General features: G+C 40.3%; 1 protein-coding gene across 2 annotated transcripts in view; it reads right to left on the bottom strand.

The window, feature by feature from the left end:
- GJA8 (gap junction protein alpha 8) overlaps positions 1-14,817 on the bottom strand; it is a 68,422-nt gene extending 53,605 nt beyond the window's left edge. For both annotated transcript variants that reach the window (XM_041754319.1, XM_041754320.1), the window contains exon 1: positions 14,644-14,817. The gene's annotated coding sequence lies outside the window, so the exon portion shown is untranslated. The remainder of the gene's footprint in view (positions 1-14,643) is intronic.
- Positions 14,818-15,581: the final 764 nt, after the last annotated feature.

Here is a 15,581-nt window from a genome sequence, read left to right on the forward strand (position 1 = left end):
CACCTTCACTGTGTTAAGGTTGTTGTTGGGTCACTTGAGCTGTGACTCATAACCCTGGTTCCCATTAGGAGTAGGTTTTGAGCTTTATATAGGTGATTCCCCGAACTTCTGGCTTCAACCTCAGCCTTGAGTATCAAACTTGTGTAGATGCTTCACTGGCACTTCAAACTCAACAGGTCCCATGCTGAATTCAGTATCTTCCTTTCAAAACTTTCTTTTCTTTCATCTCTGTAAATAACGTTTCCATATTTCTACCTTTCTAGTCCTTTTTCTTTAGGATCTTCATTTAATTTCCTCACTCTCCTGCACCCCCACATTCCATCTACAGTTAAGACCATACAAGTCTGATTAATGCCTTGCCTGTCTTCCCTCTCTTCTCCATTGCCCCTGGTTTTCTTTCTTTCTTTAAAAATTTTATTTATTTATTCATGAGAAAGAGAGAGAGAGAGAGAGAGAGAGAGAGAGAGAGAGAGGCAGAAGGAGAAGCAGGCTCCATGCAGGGAGCCTGATGTGGGACTCAATCCCGGGACTCCAGGATCATACACTGAGCCTAAGGCAGACGCTTAACCGCTGAGCCACCCAGGCATCCCAGCCCTTGGTTTTCGAGTCTTCTTTGCTCCTCATCATAGGATTCTGGGTCCATCAACAGTTTTGTATAATTTCTTAATTTACACAAAAGTTCTTTCTAAACTTGAGAGTCTTTCCATGTTCCTCTGTGCACTCCTGCCACATCAGTGTTTGACAAACCTGTCTCTAGTCATATCATTATTCCTTTAATACCTCACATTTGATATATATTACAGTAGATATAGGCAAAACATATCAGTCATAGGGCAGTTGTGTCAGTCTGCTACTGAATGTCCTGCAAAATTTGTCTCTAATCCTTTCTAAGTACTTTAATTATTGCTGCAGCATAACAAATTATCCCCAAACTTAGTGGCTCAACATAGCATACATTCATTATCTAACAGTTTCTGTGGGTCTAGAGGATGAGTATGGCTTGATTGGGTCTTCTACCTCAGAGTCTGTCATAAGACTGCAATCAAGGCATCACCTGGGACCATAGTCATCTCAAGGTTTAACTAGGGAAAGATCTGCCTCTAAGTTCACCCAATGATTATGGTAGGATTCAGTTTCTTGTGGGCTGTTGAACTGAGGGCCTTGGTGCCTCATAACATGGCAGCTGGCTTTACTGAAATGAATGAGAAAGAGAGACAGAGACAGAGAAAAAGAGAGACAGAAGGAACAAGATGGGAGTCAGTCCAGTCTTTTATAGCCTTATTGCATGGGGGTCAGAGATGGGGATTCCACAAGGAAGGTATGAATATCAGGAGGCAACCACTAGGAGCCATTTCAGAAGCTACCTACTATACCAAATTTCTTGACTTGCTACTCCACTGTGTATGCCCTAGCTCTGCCCAAGTTGTGTGCTGGCTGTGACTTGAATACCTGCCATTATTTTCCACCTCTCTGCCTTTCCTTAGGGTATCCCTTCCACCCAAATGCCCTCTCTATCTCCATAGCTACCTATTCATCTTTCTAAGTGCATTTCAAGTGCCGCTCTCCCTGTGGAGCCTTTCCTAACAAGATCTAGAGTAGATCTTCCACTTTGGAGTCCTAGGGAATCCTCCCTCCCTTCCCCCACCAGGACATGTCTCTTTATTGGCTGTTATCACATTCTGCTCTGTGGGAGATTAGTTTGTAGAAGTATACTCCACAACTCTCAGTAGACTGAGTTCCTTGAGGGTAATTTTAATCAAATCAACTTTTAAATCTCTTTTGGCCCTATAACAGTTTCTGAAACACAGTAAGCAGTGAAACATTTGCTGAATTGCAAACAATTGTGAGGTCCAAGAGTCCAGGTCTGTGCGGATGGAATGCTGTTATGGGCAGCGGTAGGGGAAAGAAACCCCATGCTTCCCAAATAACCCTGCATGGCTGACTTATAGAAAAACAGCTGCCTTTCTGTGACTTTAGGGATTAGTCAGGCACTGGGAGAGTCTGCAAGTACTGTGGGCAGTTGGGGACCAGAAGCCACTGATATCTGATCTCTCTACAGGAACTTGGGAAGACTAGTCAGGGTGTCTTATTCTTATTATTCCATTTAAAGAAACTCTTTTCCCGACCTCTGTCGAGCCAATGAGCTAGCAGTTGAAGGGTGAAGGGAACTAGTATTTATATAACCTATGAATTTTGCTAGCATTTAGTACTCAGAGAATCTTCTATAATGTGGCTATTATATGCCCATTTTTAAGCTGAAAATAAAAACAAAGCAAAATATGGGGGAGGGGGTCAAAGTAAGTGGATGGAACTTAGTAAACAGTTAAAACAGTAAGTCAAATGTCAGAGTGACTGCAAAGAATGGACTCTATTATCATCACTCAATTCTGCTTATATTTATTGAGTACCTAAAATGTGCAAATCTCCGTGATCGAGTATTGAAGATTTGTAAGGTGTGTGTGTGTGTTTGTTTTTGTTTAATCTAGAGTTGAATGTGGGGTGGGTGAGTTGGTTGGTGCAGAATAACTGAATTTAATTTAAGATGGTGAACAGTCTGTACATATGGACACCTATAACTACATTTGTCTGTATACGGACTATAATGAAAAACAGATTAATTGCAGCTGAGAAGACTGGGACAAGTTTCTTAGAAGAAATGGAGATTGCAGAGAAGGTAGGATTCTGAGTTTAAAGGGGCAATGTTATGTCTCATCCTAGCCTCAGCTATGCCTCACTGTTGAATCCTGGGCACAGTACACACCATTGACACTTCTAGGTATGACAAGGATTAGGATGTAGCTATACTTGGTGCTGTCCGTGAACTCAGATTTAATTAAGCCTAAATAAGTAAATACTGAATTTGCAATCAAAAGGATAAATCAAAGTAAATTTTTATCTAACATATCAGATTCACAAAAGCTAACTTCCTAAGTGATTAAATGAGAGGCAAGCACTTTGTGAATAGTAGAACACTTTATATGTGAAATACCGAAAGAAGAGTCAAGCAATATTCCGGTCTTTTGTTTGTGCTGCTCTGCAGTTATTTTTGTGACTCTAAATACAGGACTTTACATTTATCTTAATTATATTTCATCTTGTTATTCTGGAGAGATGGGATCCTGACTCTGTCAATCTTTGTATTTTCTATTCTTAGTTTCACTTGTGCTTTACATTGATAAATGTCTTCCTGTATTTTCATCCAATTTGTTGTTAAAAATGTTGAACGGAACAGGACTGAGACTAGTGGACAGAATCAAGCAGTGGTGGATCTGTTTTGTCTGGGTACAGTCATCCCCACAGTACCTGGTAGGATTTGACAAGGGCACCTCTGGTAAGGATTTGTACCACCTGGCTCTTTCCACCCAGAGTGGCCAGGGCAAACAAAAACAACCATGCTCAAATGTTGTATAAAGACTCTGCAAAACTTGTATCTCTTGAGTTTTCTAAGTGGTTTTGCATTGATTATCTCATTTGGGCTTCCCAAGAATCTCATGAAAGAGGGTGTGCAGGTGTTGCTGTGCTGATTTTCAGAGAATGCCTAATGAAATCAAGGCTGTCAGAGTTAAGTAATTTCTTGAGGTTCATGTAGCAATAAGTAGGAGAACTGAGTTCCAGATCCTCTTCTGACTCGCAGACCCATGATTTCTTACTTGCTTGATAATAGTCATTTTCACTGAAGTTAAAACAGTCTGGTTCCCTGTCTTATTGAGATGTAATTGACATATAACATTGTAAATATTTCAGGTGTACAAGAGAATGATTTGATATATGTATATAATGCAGAATGATCACCATGATAAGTTTGGTTAACATCACTCACCACACCTAGTTACATTTTTGTCTTTGTGACGTGAACTCTTAATATCTACTCTCTTAGCAACTACTAAATATACAGTATAGTATTGTTAGCTGTACACCCATCCATAGTACTTATTTGGAAGTTTGTACCTTTTGACCATCTTCATCCATTTCCCCCACTTCCCACCCCTTATCAATATGTTCTGTTTCTGTGAGTTTGAGTTTTTCTTAGATTTCACATTTAAGTGAGATCCTAGAGTATTTGTCTTTCTTTGTCTGACTTATTTCACTTAGTGTTCACTTATTTCACTTAGGGTTCATCCACGCTGTCCCCAATAGCAGGATTTCATTTTTATTTATAACTGAAAAATAGTCCATTGTGTGCATGTATATATATATGTGTGTGTGTGTATGTGTGTGTATGCACACCATGAAGAAAATAACACCATATTTTCTTCATCCATTCATTCATTGATGAGCACATAGGTTGTTTCCATATCTTGATTATTGCAAATAATGCTATAATGAACTTAGGGGTGCATATGTCTCTCCGAGACAGTGATTTTGTTTCCTTCAGATAGACACCCAGAAGTGGAATTGCTGGATCATATGGTAGTTCTATTTTTAACTTTTTGAGTTTTTTTCTAGTTGTCCCTTGCTGCACTTGTGAGGGCTGGCTAGTTGCATATCTTCCCACTAGACTGTATGCTCCAAGAGCTATTATTCATGGCTTCATCCTTGTTCCAGCATAGTGTCTGTACTCAGTGAATATGTGTTGAATAAACAAATGATTAAATTCAATCTTATTACCTATAATGTAATTGTTAATAATAATTCTTATGTTATTTAGTAGAACTAGGGCTTAAAATTTCTCTCTTTCAGTAAGCGCTGAATAAATACAGCAACATGGCTATAAATGTTCTCTCTCTCTTTTTAAATTTTTATTTATTTGGGAGAGAGAGGACAAACAAGCAAGGGGAATAACAGGCTCCTTGCTGAGTAGGGAGCCTAATGCAGGACTCTATCCCAGGACCCTGATATCATGAACTGAGCCAAAAGCAGACATTTAGCCCACTGAGGCACCCAGGTGCCCATATGATGTTATTTTAATAAAGAACTCAAGACTCTAAGTACACTCTGTTTATCCTCACACACACCTTGACAATAGGTATGGGCTAGTGGTATCATCATATTACCCAAAAGGATAGAGAGATTTTCTTTTTTATCTCACCCAAGTCTACACGGACAATCTCAGGAGCAGCTGTTAATAGATTTTATGTTTCTTTATATTCAGTCCATTGCTGAGGCTGCTAAATCCTACTAAAGCTGTCAGGCACCAGAGCCTTATGCTGCTTTTCAAGGGTCTGCAATGCTCCCAAGTTAATTCATGGAAATGGCTGCAGGATTGTGCAAAAACAGCTGGTTACCTCCCAGCAGAATTAGCTGTAACCAGTTTAGTCACTTGCTGAGAGAAAGCAGGAAATCTCATGTAAAAGTCAGCAACATTCCCCCTAATATAATAGGAAGTAAATCTATTTCTGAAGAGACCCAGACGCCTTGTTGGTTTAGAAAGATTCAGGGACAGACAGAGATCTGTAGTCTGAAGAATGGGAGAGATTTTAGTCAGACCTGGGTCTTTGATTTGGTGATTATATTACAGATGGGGCATATCTTTTGAGAATTGTGAGAATGATTTGTCAGTGAAGTTAATACAGAAATGTGGACAGAAAAATCTTGAGCCACAGTCAGCTGCTGCTATGCTGACAATAGCAGCTCCTTTCCACAGCGTGAGATCAGCAAGAAACTATTGTCTTCCATTCCCACTGTTTGGGGATGGCCCACAAGGCAGAGATGGAGGACACCCTGCCAGGTAGACCACAGCCTATTTTTTTGATAGTATATCTTTCATTAAGCAGTTTTGGAAAGAATTACAAGGTTCCAAAAACTCTTAAAGTACTATAGAAGTGACTATTTTTCCTTAATCATTTGAGAATAGATAGCCAGTCTGATTGTTTATTAACTTGGTATTTCCTACAAATAAAGATATTCTTTTAAAGTACTATAGAAGTGACTATTTTTCCTTAATCATTTGAGAATAGTCAGTCTGATTGTTTATTAACTTGGTATTTCCTACAAATAAAGATATTCTTTTATATACCAACAATACAGTCAACAAAATCAGAAAATTAACTTTGAAGCATTGCTGCCGTCAGATCTCACTCAAAGTTTAAGTGTTGCAATTGTACTTTTTCCAGCTAAAAGATACAGTGCAAAACCGCAGTTTACATGCACCAAGTCTCTTTGGTTCACTTCAGTGTGAGACAGTTCTTTAATCTTTCTTTGACTGTCATGTCCTTGCCACATTTAAAGATTGTAGGCCAGTTATTTTGTAGAATGTCTCTTCATTTAGGCATTTATCCTCTTTCCTTGTCTTAGATTCAGGTTATGAATTCTTTGGAAGGAAAACACGGAAATGATGCTCTGTTATTCTCAGTGCATCATACCAGGTGGTGCAAATTTCAATTTTTCCCCTTACCAATTGGCATTAACTTTGGTTTATTAAGAAGATGTCCCTCAGGCTTCTCCAGTCTCAAGTCACTTCTTTTCTCTTTGTAATTAATAAATGGTTATGTGTGGAAAAATACGAAACTATGTAATTATCCTATTAGACCTCAACAAACTGCTAATTTATTCATGTATTATTTTATATCTATAAGGATTCATTGTTTCTTTCCCTCTTAAAGAATTACAGGTTTTTACAATTGTTATTTATTCTGATACTCAAATTGTTTCCAATTTGCTCAGTGGAAGTCTCTTCAAGGTGGCTGAAGAGACAAATCTTCAAGATCTGTGTATCTCTATCATTCTTTGAGTACTTCCTTGCCTCTGGCAAAAAATAATTTATAGGATCATCTTATACTTTCCCTGCCCCAGCCTTCAACTTGGACATCTCTCTAAGAAGCCGTACTTCTTTTAAGTGGAGAATAATATTTAGAAACCAGGAGTTGGAGTAAGTGTGCTTAGGGCTAATAAGCAAGACTCCCAAGACTTCTCACTGGAAAGAATTAGGAAAGATATGTATGTATACATATACATGCTTATATATCTACATTTATTTCCATATCTAATATGTATATTGCAAACTGCTAGCTCCAAATTCAACATCACAGAATTCATTCTGATTTTCTGCTTTTCCGTAATTGTAATTCCATTTTCTGATGTTGAGAAATCTGACTCTCACTATTGATAGCATATTTAATTACTTGACTAATGCCCCTGAATAATTCCCCAGTGTGAAACCAATCTCCCATTTTTAAGGCCATCCCCTCACCTGCAAAGATGCTCTCCTCTCTCTATTCTAGTTCCAGTTCCCTATGTCAGGCTTAGGCGAGGACGCCAAGCTCCTGGCAGGAAGGAGACTAATAAAATTACTTTGCTGCAACATAGGCTATCTTTTGTGGAAGAGGAAGGGTGGCTCAGAGGGCAGAACAGAGAGTCCAGAGGGTGGAGAGCCATAGAGAATTTATCCCCATGCCTTGAAACCTAATCAAGGAAATTTAACATTTATTTGCCTGGCTGAATGTCAGGACTGTGAAGGACCAGGGACTCTTTTTGTTTTTTTTTGTTTGTTTGTTTGTTTTTGTTTTTTTTTTTACCTCTTATCTTCCCAATTTTTGAGCCAGACTATTGATAGCTATCATCCTTAAAGTTGTCACACCATTGCATTTGGGGCAGATACCTTCTCTCTTTAGTTTTACAGGTCTTTCAATGGAGAGGAATTGCATCCCAAGTGCTGTATTTCATAGATTACACCTAGGATCTTCATCAGCACTGATTTAGATGATGAGATTTTGGACTTTGAGTTAATGAGGTGATAAGAATTAGATTTAGATGATAAGATTTTGATTATGATGCACTGGGATAAGGATCATGGGGTGGTGTATTAGTCCATGAGGGGTGCCATAACAGAGTAACACAGAGTGGGTGGCTGAAACAACAGAGATTATTTTCTCACAGTTTAGGAGGCTAGACATCTAACATCATGGTTCAGCAGTGTTGGTTTATTCTGAGGGCCTCTCTTGTTGGCTGATGAATGGCTGTGTTCCCTTTGTGTCTTCACATGGTCTTCTCTCTCCACCTGCCTGTGCCCAAATTTCCTCTTCTTTCAGAACACCAGTCATATTGGATTAGGGCCCATCCTAATGACCTCATTTTAATCTAGTCATTTCATTAAAGACCTGTCTACAAGTACAGTCACATTCTTAGGTACAGGGGGGTTAAGAGTTCAACCTATAGTAGATACGGGTGATTGTATATTGCATGTGGAAAAAACATGAATCATTGGGGACCAGGGGGCCAAGAATTCTGTGGAAGACAGAATTCTTCCTGTATAATTTCCTCTCCTTGAGTGTAAGTGGGACCTGCGATATGATGAGGTGATCTCTTTTGTGATTACCTTACATTTTATAACATCCCATCTTCGCAGACTGGAGAGGGATGGAGGAGTGAGAGAGAGAGAGGTTCTCCTGTTGGTTTTGAAGAAGTGGTCAGTTTGTGAGGAGGCCAATGACAGTTATTTGGGGGGATGTCTAGGAACTTAGAGCAGCCCTCACTGACAGCCAACAAGAAAGCAGTAATCTTAGTCCTATAACTACAAGGAACTGAACTCTAGCAATGAGAAGATGAGCTTGGAAGAGAACTCAGAGCTCTAGAACAAAATGGAGCCCGGTAGACACTTTGATTGTAGCTTTGTGACATCCTGAGCAGAGACTCCAGATAAGCTGTGTCTGAACTCCTGACCCACAAAAACTGGGTGATAATAAATGTTTGTTGTTGTAAGTTATGTTTGTGGTAATTTGTTATACAGCGATAGGAAACTAAAATACCATCCAAAGTTTCTAGCCCTTGTCTACTCTAGGCTGCCACTCTTTGAACTTGCAACATGCCCAAGATCTAACCAACTTTGGACTTCCTACCAACCAAAAAACAAGCATACAAACAATAGTTTTTGCAATAAGTATTGGGTCCATTAAACTCACTCTTGTTTCTTTGTCATTTCAGGGTTGGGTTTCATGCAAGGAGCCAGCAGCTGCTGCCAGTTTGTTATCCTATCTTCATGACCCCAGATTTACATTTGAAGAAGATAACTTTTGATTCTATGTGGTGAACGAATTGGCAAAAATAGCTACAGAAGGGCCAGTTAGGAGGCTGTTGTAGAAGTCCAGGTGAGAGATGATAGTGACTTGACTAGGTGATGGCAAGGAATCTGGAGAGAAGTGGATGGATTTGAGGAAAGGCAATAGAAGTCACTCTCAACTTCAGCTCCTGGAGATAACCAGTGTTAATATGAACTATGTTAATATTGTGGTGTATTTTCTATCTTCATTTCCTAGATTTGAATATATGTAATACTATATTTTTATAGTGTTGGGATGACATTATGTTTATAATTTTGTATATTTATCATTGTCCTTATCTTGTTGTGACCACTTATCTGAAGAATTAAATGGTATTTAAAATGTTATTTTTAATAAGTGATTGCTTTTTTCATGATCTGTGAAACCACAGTAAGACATATTAATGGAAAATTCCCTGAAGAATTTAGGAGAAAACAAATGGAATGAATGACACCAAGAGCTAGGGGGAGTAAACACCTGTAGACACCACTGATGGAGAGAAGGAGCGGATACCATCTACATTAAGCCTACAGCTGGAAGGTGTGCCCTGGGGAGCAGGACCTGGTTCAATGGTCAGCAGCTGACAACAGTACACTGCAACCCCCCGCACTGGCCAGAGCTCACTGCTCCCAGCTACCCAGAACGGTTATAACTTTTAACATCTCATACCAGTCAACAACTTTGTCATATTGTAACTACTTACCAAGTGCTTAAAGTGATCTGGAGTGGATAAGGGTACATTTTTAAATGGCCTTTTAGAAGGGAAGCAAGAACCAGCTGGGTATTAGGAAAGCAGCTGGCTGTGATTTTTTTTTTAATGAGTCCATTGAACGACAGATCAGCCATCCCTTGAGAGCCTGTGTGCTCTGCTCAGGCCTCATAAACTTGCCTGCAATCCTTTTTTCAGAACTTGCTGTCTGCTTCCCAGAAGTTGGCTCACAGATTATATGCACACGTGTGCATGCACACACACACACACACACACACACACACACACTTCCCACCCTCCCTCTGCCCCTCTCCCATGAGTGCAGGGCCAGTAGAAAAGATGTCAAGGTAGTGGGGACCTATCTTTGGTCCTCCTGTAACTATTCTCTCCTCCCACCTTGCATTCTCCAAACCATATCTCCACTCTTCACCTCCCCCTATGGGGGACAAAGCAGGGTTTCTTTCCCACACACACTTGGAAAGTTGTCAAATAATTTAAGCCAGGGTGTTTGCTGATAACAAAGGTGCTGTGGCTGATAAGGAAAGTGTTGGCTGATAGCTTAACATCCCAGAAATATTTGCATTTTCATGGGGGCCTTCTGAAGAGAGAGATGGAATCTTTGGAGAACTGAAATTTGGGGCAGTTTCCTGGCAGAGTCTTAGACCTTGCTAGTCTTTGTGGAAGTGTCCTCACCCATCTGCAGCATCCCTTTTGGATAAATGCCCACCTGCTGCTAGATGGGTGGTCACATACCCACGGCCCAACCGGCTGGACATGGGCCCTGCCCTCTCTTGGGCCCTGGTCTCTCTTACAGCTGTAGGGAGAATGGTGAGGTAGGAGGTGGGGAAATGCTTGTTTTATCCAAAATTGAGACACAGGGTTAGAAGATTGTTTCCTTTTTTAGCTGCATAGATACATGAGAAACAAATTTCTATAAAGACTATGATTTCGGGACACCTGGGTGGCTCAGTGGTTGAGCATTTGCCTTTGGCTCAGGGCCTGATCCCGGGATCTGAGATAGAGTCCCACATTAGGCTCCCTGGGAGGAGCCTGCTTCTCCCGCTGCCTATGTTTCTGCTTCTCTCTCTGTCTCTCATGAAATAAATAAAATCTTAAAAAAAAAAAAAAAAGACTGTGATTTGAAATGAGCTACCTAAACAAGTTGGACTATCAATGTCCACTTACTGGTGCACTGTTTTTTTTTTTTTAATATTTTATTTATTTGAAAGAAAGAGAGAGAGACAGATAGTAACAGAGAATATGGGTGCTGAGCTGGAAGCCTGATGTGGGGCTGGATTCCAGGACCCTGGGATCACGACCTGAGCTGATGCTCAGACACTTAACCTTAACTGAGCTACCCAGACACCCTAGTGCACTGATCAATATAAACCTCCAAACTGGCAATCAATAATATACAGTTTAGTACCATAAAATAAAAATTGATCTTGTACTTTTCTGTGTTTTATTGGCATAGGTTCTAGATAGCTTTTCGTAGGAAGAACTTACTCTTATTCTGAAATTCTTTCCTATCTTTTAAAACAGGCTTCTTTCCTGTGTTTGGTATTTTTCCTGTTTGCTATTATTATTTCCAATCCTTTTTCTTGTGTTTTGTATTATTATTCTTTTTTTTTTTTTTTTAGATCTTATTTATTTACTCATGAGAGACACAGAAAGAGAGGCAGAGACATAGGCAGAGGGAGAAGCTCCCTGCAGGGAGCCCGAAGTGGAACTTGATCCCAGGATCCCAGGATCATGACCTGGAGCTGAAGGCAGATGCTCAACCGCTGAGCCACCCAGGTGCCCCTATTCTTATTTCTTTTTTTTAATTTTTTTTAATTTTTATTTATTTATGATAGTCACACAGAGAGAGAGAGAGGCAGAGACACAGGCAGAGGGAGAAGCAGGCTCCATGCACCGGGAGCCTGATGTGGGATTCGATCCCGGGTCTCCAGGATCGCGCCCTGGGCCAAAGACAAGCGCCAAACCGCTGCGCCACCCAGGGATCCCCCTATTCTTATTTCTATGTTTGGATTTCTATTATCTCTCTGTGTACAGTATTACTATTTCTCATGCTTTTTATAATAACACATCTTTTAAACATCTTTTTGGTAATAAAACATCCTTGGTAGTAAAACATGATAAATGACCATGACAGGAGGCAGAGACTTGGCTTTGTTCATTGCTGCATCCTAGCCCCTAAGACAGTGCCTGGGACATAGTAGACATCAGTGAATACATATTGAATAAATGCATGCATGAATGATATATCTTAGAAATTATATTCTTATCTGTCACATGATTTGGAAACTCCGTTTCTCTAAACTTTAAAGTTACTAATTCATGAAATCCATGGGTTTAGAACACAGAACCAGGAGTTAGATCAATTCCAATTTAACTTGATCTTGGGCAAATTACTCAATCTCTATAGGTCTCTGTTTTCACACCTGTGAAAAGAAATTAATACCAGTAGTTACTTCACAAAGCCACTTAAAGATTGCAGAGGGTGGCATGCAGGTGCTGGGCAGTGTGGATAACCTTGGTCCGGGGTTATTAGACAGCATCTGGGGATGGACTGGGTGCTCATCTTCCGGGTCAGTGAGGTGTGACTTTGCCACTCCCGTTTATGCCTGCCAAGCCCTTTACTTTATTTTATTTTATTTTATTTATTTTATTTTATTTTTGCCAAGCCCTTTAGATGCAGTTTATCCCCATCCCTAGTAATTCTGCTCCTAACATCTGAAGACCATAGTAGTGTCTTTATGGTAGAATGATCTGACACCAGGCTCAGGTGTAGGTAGCTAGAATAAAATGAGCACACTCTTCAGTGAGTTATGATTTTGTCTCTAAAAACTTTAAAATTTACTTTTTCAATAGACAAATATTTTTATTACTAGAAAAACTAAGCACTTAATATTAGCAATTGGTTACCTACCTAATTATGTTTCTTTCCCCACTCAAAATAATTGTAGGAAGTATTACTGCTATTTTACAGTTATGGAAACAGAGCTCAGAGAGATTAAACAGCTTGATCATGATCTCTAGTTAGTAGGTTGAAGAGCTAAGGTTGGAGCCTAGATCAGATTCCCTAAACCATGTGTTAACTACAATTTGCTGCTGCAAGGTGAGGAAAATATATCTATTTGTCTATTTTAGTGGAAAATTTAGAGATAAGACTCTTTATCACCTCTCTAGATAAGAAGAAGGTAAACTATTCATTCAGTCTGTGAACTAAATCCTTTTCCATTCTGAGTGCTAGAGATCAGGCTCTTTCACTTATTAGCTGTGTGACTTTGAATAAATTACACACCATCTCTGAACTTCAGCTTTCCCTCTTGTAAAGTGGAAAGAGCAACTCCTGCCTCTCTCTCTAGGTTGAGGTATGTGCTATATACAGCTGTAGAATCATTGTTAGTGGATCTCCATGGTTTCCTAGCTAGGTTCCTCCCTTTTATGGATCGATTTCATTTATTTAAGAGTTCTTTGCAAAGCTCTTCCTTATATATGTTTAATTACCTCGTTTTTACTTTACCTCTAATTGTCCACTTCCTTCAACTTTCCCTTTCTTTCCCTCACCTTGGGCTATTTTTCACTTATATTCTGCTGATTGGTCAGGGAACAGAAGTTTTTCAAGTGCCTAATATTTCAGGCCATTTCATACTCTCTCCTTTGTCTCTCCCCCAACCCCCCACTGTGGGCTGTCAGTCAATTGTGCTTAAACAGTCTCCAGGCTTCTAGTGCGTTGTTGCTTTTAAAAATTCTGCCTTCCAGTATTTTCCTTCTTGAATACTCCCTGTTTTGTTACAATCCTTTTTTTTTTCTAAGCATGAAAAAAAAAATGATTGTACCACATAAATGGAAGAGAATGGTGGCTCATTACCTTGGAAGGTGGTAGAAATAGTGTTAGAAAGTTCTCAACATTGGGTGAGCTTTAGTTTTCTCTCTGAATGAATTTCAGTGTTCCGAATCTGCATTTGCAATAAAAAACATGGAAACATGCTCTCCTCAAAATGATCATCCTTATTCTACGTACTATAGAAGTTCTCACATGATCTCTCCTTGTTCTTCAGGGTAGCAACTATGTGCCAGGTCCTGGGTTAAGCATTGTGGGGATGTCAACAATGGGGACATACACAGGGACAATACACAGTCCCTGGCCAGTAGGGCTACTGGGGACAGCAGACTCATAGGCTACATGAAAATAAAATTAATTCCTCCCTTTCCTCCTCAAACAAATAAAAAAGTCAGTCTCAGAACAACACTTCAAGGAGTGCATATGTAACTTACAGTATCTTCTGAGAACAATCTTATGTTAAAGACCACCTCCAGAGGCAGCCCCCGTGGTGCAGTGGTTTAGCGCTGCCTGCAGCTCAGGGAGTGATCCTGGAGACCTGGGATCGAGTCCCATGTCAGGCTCCCTGTATGGAGCCTGCTTCTCCCTCTGCCTGTGTCTCTGCCTCTCTCTGTGTGTCTCTCATGAGTAAATAAATAAAATCTTAAAAAAAAAAAAAAAGAAGACCACTTCCAGAGTGAGCCTGTGTTGCTGGAGCCCAGATCACAGCCATAAGTTTACCTCAGAGAGACCCTTTGCATGCATGGCTCTTGCTTCCATTGTGGTCAGCTCAGAGACTGCACCCACCTCCCATTCCTGCACCTCAGGGAGTCTAGCCAGATAGGGAAAGCAGTTGCCCCATTAATCCCTAGAGGGGGAGGAGAAGAAGATTTTTCCCATTTGATTCCTCCTCAACTCTGGCCAAGGGCTGCCGGTAGAGTATGATCTCTACTCACCAGCACCCCGTTGGCCCTAGATTGAACTGGCAGCTTCTCTCTATAGAGGCTGTGTGATGTAAAGGACACATCTTCCACTTGCTGAGAAGGTCAAGGCCATTGTCTTTTGCTAGGGCAGCCATAACAAAACATCACCTACTGGGTGGCTTAAACAACAAAAATTTATTCTCTCACAGTTTTGGAGGCTGGAAGTCCAAGATCAAGGTATTGGCAGACTTCGTTCCTTCTGAGAGTATGAGGAAGAATCTGTTCCGTGCCTCTCTTCTAGCTTCTAGTGGTCTTCTGGCAATATTTGGTATTCCTTGGCTTGTTGACATTATCACCCCAATCTCTGTCTTCATCTTCACATGGCATTTGCTCTGTGGCTGTCTCTGTGTCCAAATTTCCCCTCTTTATATGGACACAGTCATATTGGACTAGGGCCCATTCTGCTGACCTCATCATAACTTGATCATCTACAAAGATTCTATTTCCAAATAAGGTCACATTCACAGGTACTAATGGTTAGGACTTCAGCATCTTTTGGGGGAGACACAATTCAACCCCTAACAGCTACCTTCCTCAGTTCTCTCAGCTTCTACTCAAGATTCCTCTGTATTTCCACCTTCTTGCTCCTCTTTGGTTCCAGAGAAGTTTTTATCTTCCTTGCCCAGGCTAACTCTTTTCCTGAGTCTATTAATTCCACTTCATCCTGAGCCTTCTATGTTAGTTGGCCTGTCCTGGGCTCTTCTTCAGGATCTCCCAGACTTAGAAACTTGTTTAGGCTTATTTATATCTGCTTCCCATGGTCCTGCCATTCTGTGTTCTGTTCTGTTCTGTTGGTTTTGGTTTTTTGGTGTCTTTTTTTTTCTTTCACAACCTGCTGTGTCCATTTCCTCACCCCCCAAGAGCTTGCTCTGTCAGGACTTGAGATGCAGTCAAGCCTAGTGGCGGAGAGTGCAGGTTTTGGAGTCAGACTACCTGAGTTCAGATCCTTGTTCACTTTATCTTTCTAACCCTTAATTTTGTGCCTCTGTACCTGTGGATAATGACAGCTCCTGATGTACAGTGAGCATTCAGCTGTGTTAGCATTTCAATTTTTGGTGATTTCAGCCTCTCCTATTGCTATGAAG

The sequence above is a fragment of the Vulpes lagopus genome, chromosome 5, assembly GCF_018345385.1.
Source record: "Vulpes lagopus strain Blue_001 chromosome 5, ASM1834538v1, whole genome shotgun sequence".
NCBI classification, from domain to species: Eukaryota; Metazoa; Chordata; class Mammalia; order Carnivora; family Canidae; genus Vulpes; species Vulpes lagopus.